The sequence below is a fragment of the Microtus ochrogaster genome, chromosome 10, assembly GCF_000317375.1.
Source record: "Microtus ochrogaster isolate Prairie Vole_2 chromosome 10, MicOch1.0, whole genome shotgun sequence".
In the NCBI taxonomy this organism is placed as follows: domain Eukaryota; kingdom Metazoa; phylum Chordata; class Mammalia; order Rodentia; family Cricetidae; genus Microtus; species Microtus ochrogaster.
The window spans coordinates 47,479,531-47,488,063 of record NC_022016.1 but is presented as its reverse complement, the minus strand read 5'-3'; the positions used below and the strand labels follow the sequence as shown (position 1 = coordinate 47,488,063).

At 44.9% G+C, this 8,533-nt stretch overlaps 1 protein-coding gene across 2 annotated transcripts in view; it reads right to left on the bottom strand.

The window, feature by feature from the left end:
* Cdc42 (cell division cycle 42) overlaps positions 1-5,381 on the bottom strand; it is a 39,568-nt gene extending 34,187 nt beyond the window's left edge. The window contains exon 1 of one of the 2 annotated variants that reach the window (XM_005352997.2): positions 5,293-5,381. The gene's annotated coding sequence lies outside the window, so the exon portion shown is untranslated. The remainder of the gene's footprint in view (positions 1-5,292) is intronic. The other variant, XM_005352998.2, reaches the window with a different exon arrangement.
* Positions 5,382-8,533: the final 3,152 nt, after the last annotated feature.

Sequence of the window (8,533 nt, the reverse complement as noted above, 5' to 3'; positions counted from 1 at the left end):
AGTGGTGGAGGGAGACTGGCTAGATGGCTCAGAGGAAAACAGTTTCTACTATGCAAAACTAATGATTTGAGTTCAATAGCCAGAACCCACATTAATGGTTAAGAATAGACTCAACAAAGTTGCCCTCTAAACTTTACACAAGCTGTGGCAGGAGTGCATATGCACAATTTTAAATCTCTCTCACACACGTACACAGATTTTAAGTTATGTTTATGATTTTGTGTGGAGCCACACAGCCAGCCTCCTGGGAGAATTTGGTTCTGTGACAGTAGGAAAGATAAAAATGTAAATGAGACAACAATCTCCACCTGGATTTCTTTTAGGATTCATGAGATTAGTCTGTGGGAAGGATGGTTATAAAAACATTTACATGTGAAATAAACACAGCTTCTAAGGTCAAGGGGTGGGGCCTAAGAGGTAGTGAGAGCAAACACCTACACAGCTCTGCCTGCAGGTGACTAGTCTTAAAACATTTCATATACATTAACTGATACAATCTTCCACACTGTGAAGCAGGTATTGTTACTGGCCTCATATTTTGTTTTGATTTTTACTTCAAACAGGTCTCATGTAGCTCAGACTGGCACCTAACTCCTATAGCCAAGGCTTATGAATTTAAAACTCCTGATCTTCCAACCCTCCTTCAGGATTACAGGCCAGAGTTACCTGATAAACTGAAGTCACAAAGCATGACCTAAGATTGCACATGGCTAATAAATGACAGATCAAGGATTTCAACTCCAAAGCCTAGGCTTCTAAGCACCCTAAGCAGCAGCATCTCCAGAACACAAAGCAGAACTAAAGCAGCAGATAGGAATAAAGAGAATCAAAAAAAGAAAATGTTTTAAACTACAAAGTGTTAAAGAAAAATAATGAACAAAACAGTCAAGTCAGAGGTTCTCTTCCTGTGACAATCCACCAACACTGCAGCATAACAACTAACACTAGGTATTAAATTTAAAAAGAAACTTACCAGGCTGGAGTAATGGCCCAGGTGCTAAAAGCACTTGCTACTCTTGGAGAGGACCCAGGTTGGTTCCCAGTACCCACAACCAGCCCTAACTCTAGTTCCAGGGGATCGAATCACCTCTTCTGACCTTTGACAACAGGCATGCACATAGAAACACACATGCAGGCAAAACACTCATTCACTCAAAATAAAATAAATCTAAAGACACACACACACTCTAAACTGAGTCTGATAGCTCAGGTCTGTAATCCTAACTACTGATAGAAACTGAGATAAGAGTATAGCAAGTTCAAGGCCAATCCTGTTAACTTAAAAATTAAAACCTGAATTTTTTTTTTTTTGAAACTGATCTCACGTAATTCAGACTGGTCTAGAACTCCATGTCACCAAGGCTGGCCTTAAACTTCTTCCACATCCTCCTGTATTCCCCATGTGTTAAGATTATAGAAATGTGCTACCTTGACCAGCTTAATTTTTCTCAACTATAAGGAAGGACATATTTCCGCAACAAAACATTTGGAGTCTCTTCACGAAATAAACAGTCTGAGACCACCAATGTCCCAAGGTAACTAACTAATAAAGAGGAACTCTGACACCCTAAACTTACAATACCAGCAGTGGCAAACAAAGCTGAATGCCACTAATAAAAACACTTCAGTAAAATATTTTGGACAGAAGAGATGAGCAACTAAAAGTAGAAACTCAGGAGGGGCAAAACATCATGTGATCAGGAAACTTGACACTGCAAGAGGGAAGAAGGGAACAAAAATAAGCTACTGCTTGCAAACAAAGAAATACAGGAAGATGAGGAAATAGACTTTAAGTCTGGATTCATTTTAGGAGAGTAAGAGAATAATTACCAGATGATGTTCTAATTGATGGCAAACTTTCCGCAGCTGCACTAAACAGACTGATAAGGTCAAGCAAGGAGCTTAGCAATAGTTTCAGTGAGTCCAGATTTGAGTATGGCTGACCAGGCAATAAAGTTATCTTAAAACAGAAGGCCTATAGAATGCCCAGAAAATGAGAATGGTAACCCTCAAACATTACCAAATTCACTAATCCAACAAATATTTATTAAAGGAATAGAGATGAACATGTCAAGTCAAAGTCCTGGATTCACAGGACTTATGTTCTTTCAGGGGAAACTGAGAGCAAACATTTTGCAAAGACTGAAAAAGCACTATCCAAGAAATACAGAATAGCCTTTAACATTGAGGGACACAGAGAGCTGTTTATAGGAGAAAAGTGCACCCAAAATGAACTGTTCCCCTTCATAAGAGATCTTGTGGCCTAAAATGATTAAATGTTTTTTACCCTCCTTAAAAAAAAATTAAAATGAGAGAACTCCATTTAAATTGTAGCACTATAAATCAAAACAGTTTGACATGAGCTTCCAAGGCCTATCAGTGCTCCAAAAAGAGTACATAACTTTACAAATTCAATGGCTTTTAGAGAAAATATTTTTATCAGTGTACACATAAAAATAACTAGAAATGTTTCTCGCATAGATAAGATGAAAACTGGGGCAGCATTAACTGGACTCAGCGCATTACAAAAGAGGACAGAGTTGGGAGGGGAATATGTTGGGGACAGGATTGGGTGGCAGAGGAGGGAAATAGGGATGAATATGATCAAAATATAAAACACTTTGTATACATGTATGAAAATATGAAAGAACATAAACAGTTAAAAAATATTTCAAGTGCAAGAAAAAATCCTAAGAAAACAAATCCTGACATTTTTTAAACTTTGTAAACTTCAGGATTAATCCTGATGGGCTCGCTTAGATTACTAGAGAGGGGAAGTATGTTTACTAAGCACAGGGGTTGCTCACAATATGAAAACATCTTAAGAGAATTTAATAAGGCATCTTCGGATCTTGAACAAATTATTGTGCATATATAAATGTGTATATATACATATATGTGTGTACATATATGTGTGTGTATATATATATTTATTTAAAGCTTCTTTTTAATACCCAATTAACTACCAATCTCTTATTTCCTTGCCTCAGTCTAAAACATAAAAATTCAAACTAACTGTTTATTTGTATTCATATTAGTGTGTGTATTTATAAGTGTGTACACATGCACGATGGCAACAAGTGTGAAGATCAGGGGAAAGCTTTTGTTTTATTTTGTTTTTTCAAGACAGAATCTCTCTAGCCCTGGCTGTACTGAAACTCTCTATGTAGACGAGGGTGGCCTCAAACTCAAGAGATTCTCCTGCCTCTGCCTCCCAAGCTCTAGGATTGAAAACATGGACCACTAAATGTGGCTAGATCACAACTTTTGACAATCAGCAGTCTCTCCTTTCACCATGGGTTCTGGGAATCCAACTAAGTAGTCAGGCCTGCCTGACAAGGGCTTTTATACACTGAACCATCTCACCAGCCCAGACTACTTCATTCAAAAGGAAAAAAAAAAGCTAACTGGTGCACATACAAACTTTTTAAATAGATACAAATTCACCTATATAAACTTTTTAAATACAGAAGGCTAAAAAATACAGTAGTAGGTAAGTGCTCCAATTTTATACTCCTATGTCACATTAAGGATAACAATATTTTGGAAGATTCAGCACCATATCGCTGAACTACAGGAAGCCAATCTGAATACACCACTCTGGTGTTTCTTAACAAGCAATGTTATTTTCTATATAAATGAACAATGGGAAAACTCTCAAACACGAGCCATCCTTACAAGGATGCATTACACAACTGCATCCCATTTACTTTGCAATGTTAATATCCAACACTATTGCATTTTATAATCAAAGGACACGATACCAGAAATCTAAAAATATTACTTAAGTTTTGGGGGTTAAAAATGAAAATCAAGGGTGGTAAGTTAAATAGCTCATTCCTGTAATTCCAGCACTTGGGAGACAAGACACTTAATCTGTCGGTTTCCCCTGACAGAACATTAAAAAAAGTCCTGTAAAGAGAGACTTAGAAGGAAGGAATGTCCCTTTAAGTTCAAAGCTAGCCAGGACTAAATTTGGAGACCCTGTTTCAAAATAAAAACTAAATCCAAATGCCATTTTTAAAGGTAAAACTAAAGCATGCAACTTTAAGTTGCAATCCTAGCAAAGACAAATCAGATGTATAAATTCTCTTTGCAGCTCACTCTAAGGTCACCATGCGCTGAATTTAGGTTCCTTGACTCACAATTAGTGTAGCAAAGAAATGCTCCCACAACAAAGTTGACCCGAGTACAGCAAAGGGGCCCTTTAAAGTTCATGCCTACCCAAGGGGCTGCAGACAGTGTATCCTCTGGTCAAAAATAACCTAACCCTAAGATTTCTAACCTTCCCACATTTTAGGTGCATCTCGGGCAGCCATCAGGGCAACATGATTTCAACAACAACAACAAAATAAATTAAATAAAATAAAAAACCACCATCTTACTCTGAACCGACGTGTTGAGTGGAGTGACCCACTAAGCAAGATTTTGTCTTAATTTGGTGAGCCCTGACTTGTAGGAGTTAAAACTCTCACCCCTTATGCTACGATGACGTAATCTTCCACACTGCATTTCTCCATGACTTAAAGGGGAGGAAAGAGGAATTTTTAAAAAAACCAACAAAGAAAATTTCCTGCTAGTAATGAGGAACCGAGCAAGAGGCCAGGCGAGGTTTCGGGAGGTGCTTAGGCAGGTCCCGGAAGGCGAGGAGGCCGGCCCAGTCGTGGAGCCCAGGGAGCCGCGGGGCAGGAGAGGACAGACACAGCAGCGCGGGGCTGGGGAACGCCAAGGGGCGCAAGCGCAGAGGCGCTCGGTCCGTCACCTCGGCCCCGGCCCGGCCCTGCGACCGCAGTTCCGCTCCCCTCCCCCGCCCGCCGCAACGCGTCCACGGCGGAGCCCGGGAAGCAGGAAGTCGAGGCCGACAACGTAGCGGCAGCCCCCGGCCTCCGACCCGGGACCCGGCCCTACGTCCGCTGTCCCGCAACCCGGCGTCCCCGGAGCGGAGCCCGCGGGTGGCAGGAGGGGGGAGGGGAGAGGGTGGGATGGGTGTGCCTGTTCCTCTCGCCGCCACTGACAGCTCGACCGGGTGGCGCCCTCGGCCACCGCCGTCCCCGGCCGCGCCTGGCCGCCATTCCGGCCCCAAGCCCCTCCGCGACCCCGCCTCGTTCCACTCAGAACCCGGGCCCGCGAGCGCACGCGAACCCGGCAATCCCTCCCTCGAGGCCGGCAGGCACCGGGATGCCCCCGACCGCGAGCACCCTCGACGACCGAGGGAGGACGAGGGGCGCGCGACTGGGACCGAGCGGTGCATAACCCACTCCCGCGGGGAGGCTACTCGGGCCCCGCACTCACCTCAGCTTCTCCGTCGGGGCGTTGGCAGCACTGCGCGGGGCCTCCTCGGCTGCCGGACAGGGGCACGCGCCTGACGTCAGCACGCAGGGGACGCACGGTTGGGTGCCCGCGGAAGTGGGAGGGACAAAGAGGGAGAAGGGGCTGGAATGGGCCCCCCAGGTGGGCAGGGCTTAGCAGCAGCTCCGCCCCATGCCGCGAACGCGCGGGCTGCGTTCTTGTACTCAGGATTGCGCTCTACACCTTTTAGCAGTGATTTTATTCGTAATGAAACTCTGAACAGAAATGTTCACAGTATTGTCACTAAAGCTTATTTTTATTCTTGAAACTTTGTGAAAAAGAGCATTGGGTTTTTTTGGTTTTTTTTTGTTTTGTTTTGTTTTGTTTTCGAGACAAGGTTTCTCTGTGGCTTTGGAGCCTGTCCTGGAACTAGCTCTTGTAGACCAGGCTGGTCTCGAACTCACAGAGATCCGCCTGCCTCTGCCTCCCGAGTGCTGGGATTAAAGACGTGCGCCACCATCGCCCGGCTCTGAAAAAGGGCATTGTTAATATATCTTATTTTTAATTTATTTTGAGACAGGGTGTCATTATGTAGCCTTTGATGGACTATATAGACCAGACTATCCCAGAACTCATAGAGATCCTCCTGCTTATGACTCCCAAGTGCTGATATTCAGTGCCATGCCTGGTTGTCTTTTTGTTTATTTTTTTGTTTTGTTTTTGTTTTTCAAGACTGGGTTTTGCTATGTAGTACTGGAACTTGCTATGTAGCCCAGGCTGGCCTGGAACTCAGAGATCTGCTTGCCTCTGCTTCCTGAGTGCTGGAATTAAAGCTGTGTGTCCCCTTGCCCAGGATACCTTTTCTTTTCTTTTTTTTTTTTTACCTTTTTTTTTTAAATGACTTTTGAGACAGGGTCTCATGTAGCCAAGACTAGCTTTGAGCACAGATTTGTAGCAGAGGTTGACCTTGAACTCCTGATCCTCCTGCCCCACTTCCCAAGTGTTAGCATTGCAGGTATGTGCCACCACTGCCCAGCTCCTTTTTGCTTTTCAAAGAGAGGTAGTGTCTTGCTGTGCACAGCTTTCTGAAGCCCACAGGCCTCCAATAACCTGCCTGTCCTGGTGTGAGAATAGAATATAGGCCTGGGTTTTGTTCAGAACTAGAGACTTGCCCCCTCAAAAAGGCCCTCCATTTAATTTGCCTGGCTCCTCTTCCCTGCCCCCTTTGCCTGGCTCTTGAAGGGACTCCAGCCAGCCGAGCATGGCAAACATGGCTCTGACAGGCCTTGCCCTTCTCCCCAACCCTTCTGCCTTGCTAAAAAAAAACATTAGATTACAGTCCTAAAGCTAGCCACCAAGATCTATTCCCTTACTTGGTCACTTCCTCCTCCTGAAACTGACTACCAATGTCCAGCTATCAAAATTCTGTAGTCCAACAATCAAAAGCCCCCTTGTGGCTGTCCTAATTAACCTGTCCAATCAAAATCAAACACCTCATGCTAACACAAGGTTTCCCCTTTTACCTTGATAGACTGTCATTTGCCTATGGGCCATGTCTGTCTCCTCTCTATCCAGAGGCAGAACTTTGTCCCTCTGGGACAAATACCCTTTCCCTTGTTCTCTTTCCCTTCTCCCTGGTTCTATATCTCCTGTCTTTGTCTCATAATCCGCTCTGTCCCTCTGGGGCAAATAAATCTCTTTTGTGCTGAGGACTTGGAGTCTTGGAGTGCCTTGTGCCCAATACTAGTCCCTTCAGCTTTGGTCTTTCAAATCCTCCTATCTTTCCTGTCTTCTTGGCTCCTGTTTATTCGCTTTCTTCCCTGTTGGTGTGCACGCTGCTAGAGAAGAGAGATCCTAGCCTAGCCTCAGATGCTTCCCAATATTGAAAGAATCCTTATCTTAATCATGTTCATTTGCTGGCTGGAAGTGTAACCCAGTCATCAGAGTACTTGCCTAGCACGCACAAAGCCCTGGGTTTGATTCTCAGTACCACTTTAATAAACCAAGCATGCGGATGAACAGCTGTGATCCCAGCACTTGGGAGGTAGAGCTCCCAAGCAGGAAAATCAAAGGTCATCCTCGGTGGCACATGGAGTTCAGTCTTTCTGTAGCACCCTATCTAAAAATAAAAGAAAAAAGAAGTTCACTTAGCTGGGCATGACTTTGTATGCAGGAGGGTGTGTCATTGCATGTCAGTAATCTTAGCATTTGGGAGGTAGAGTTCTGAGCTTACAGATGTGCCACTGAATCCAGCTTTATGTGGACCCCAGGGATTAGAACTCAAGTCCTCACACCTACACAGCAAGCAATTTCCCCACCAAGCCACATCCCAGGCTGCAATCTACTTCTCTCAAAGCTGCACTGTAAACATCTCTCCATGTCAAATGAAGCCCCTCTTACCGAGGCTGCTTTCTACCTCAGTGGGCAACCCCACCCTGCTGGAATTTAGGCTGCTTTGCCTATTGTAATTCTTCCTTCAGTGCCAGAAACCAGGGCCTACCAAGTGCCAGGCAATTGCTCTCCCACTCAGACTACCACAATGTCAACTTTTCACTACCACACACATCCATCTCTTCAGCCTGAGAGAAACTGCTGGTTTTCTCTGTCTCCAAGGCTGGTTGGCTATGTCCTTTCTTTCTCTCATCCTGCCTCGCAGTCCCATGAATGTCCCCAGACAATGCCTGCCCTTTCCACCAGCTGCCCTATCTTGATGGGGTGTCACCCAACTGTTTGGCTTTGCCTGCATTTATTCTGAGGACAAGGACTCACTCAGCACTTGGTCTTTTGTATTGAGCTTTGTCAGAAGGCACCCTTGGCCTTTCCACCACCCCAAGTTGGAGTGGGGTTACTCCTTGACCCCAGTCTACCCAGTTCTTGCTGCCAGCCGAGACTCCAGTCCCTTGCATCTTCTTTTCCTAGTCCCCTGGCTCTAGCTGCATCAAATTAACAGGAAGGCAGCCTGTAAGGTTTGTCTTAGTGTCTCTACTGCTGTGATGAAACACCATGAGCAAAAGCAACGTGGGGAGGAGAGGGTTTATTCGGCTCACACTTTCACTTTGTCTTCCATCACTGGAGGAAGTCAGGACAGGAACTCAAACAGGGCAGGGACCTGGAGGAAGGAGCTGATGCAGAGATCATGGAGGGATGCTGCTTTGACTTGTTCAGCCTGCTTTCTTATAGAACTCAGGACCACCTACCCAGGGATGGCACCACCCACAATGGGCAAGGCCCTCCCCCATCAGTC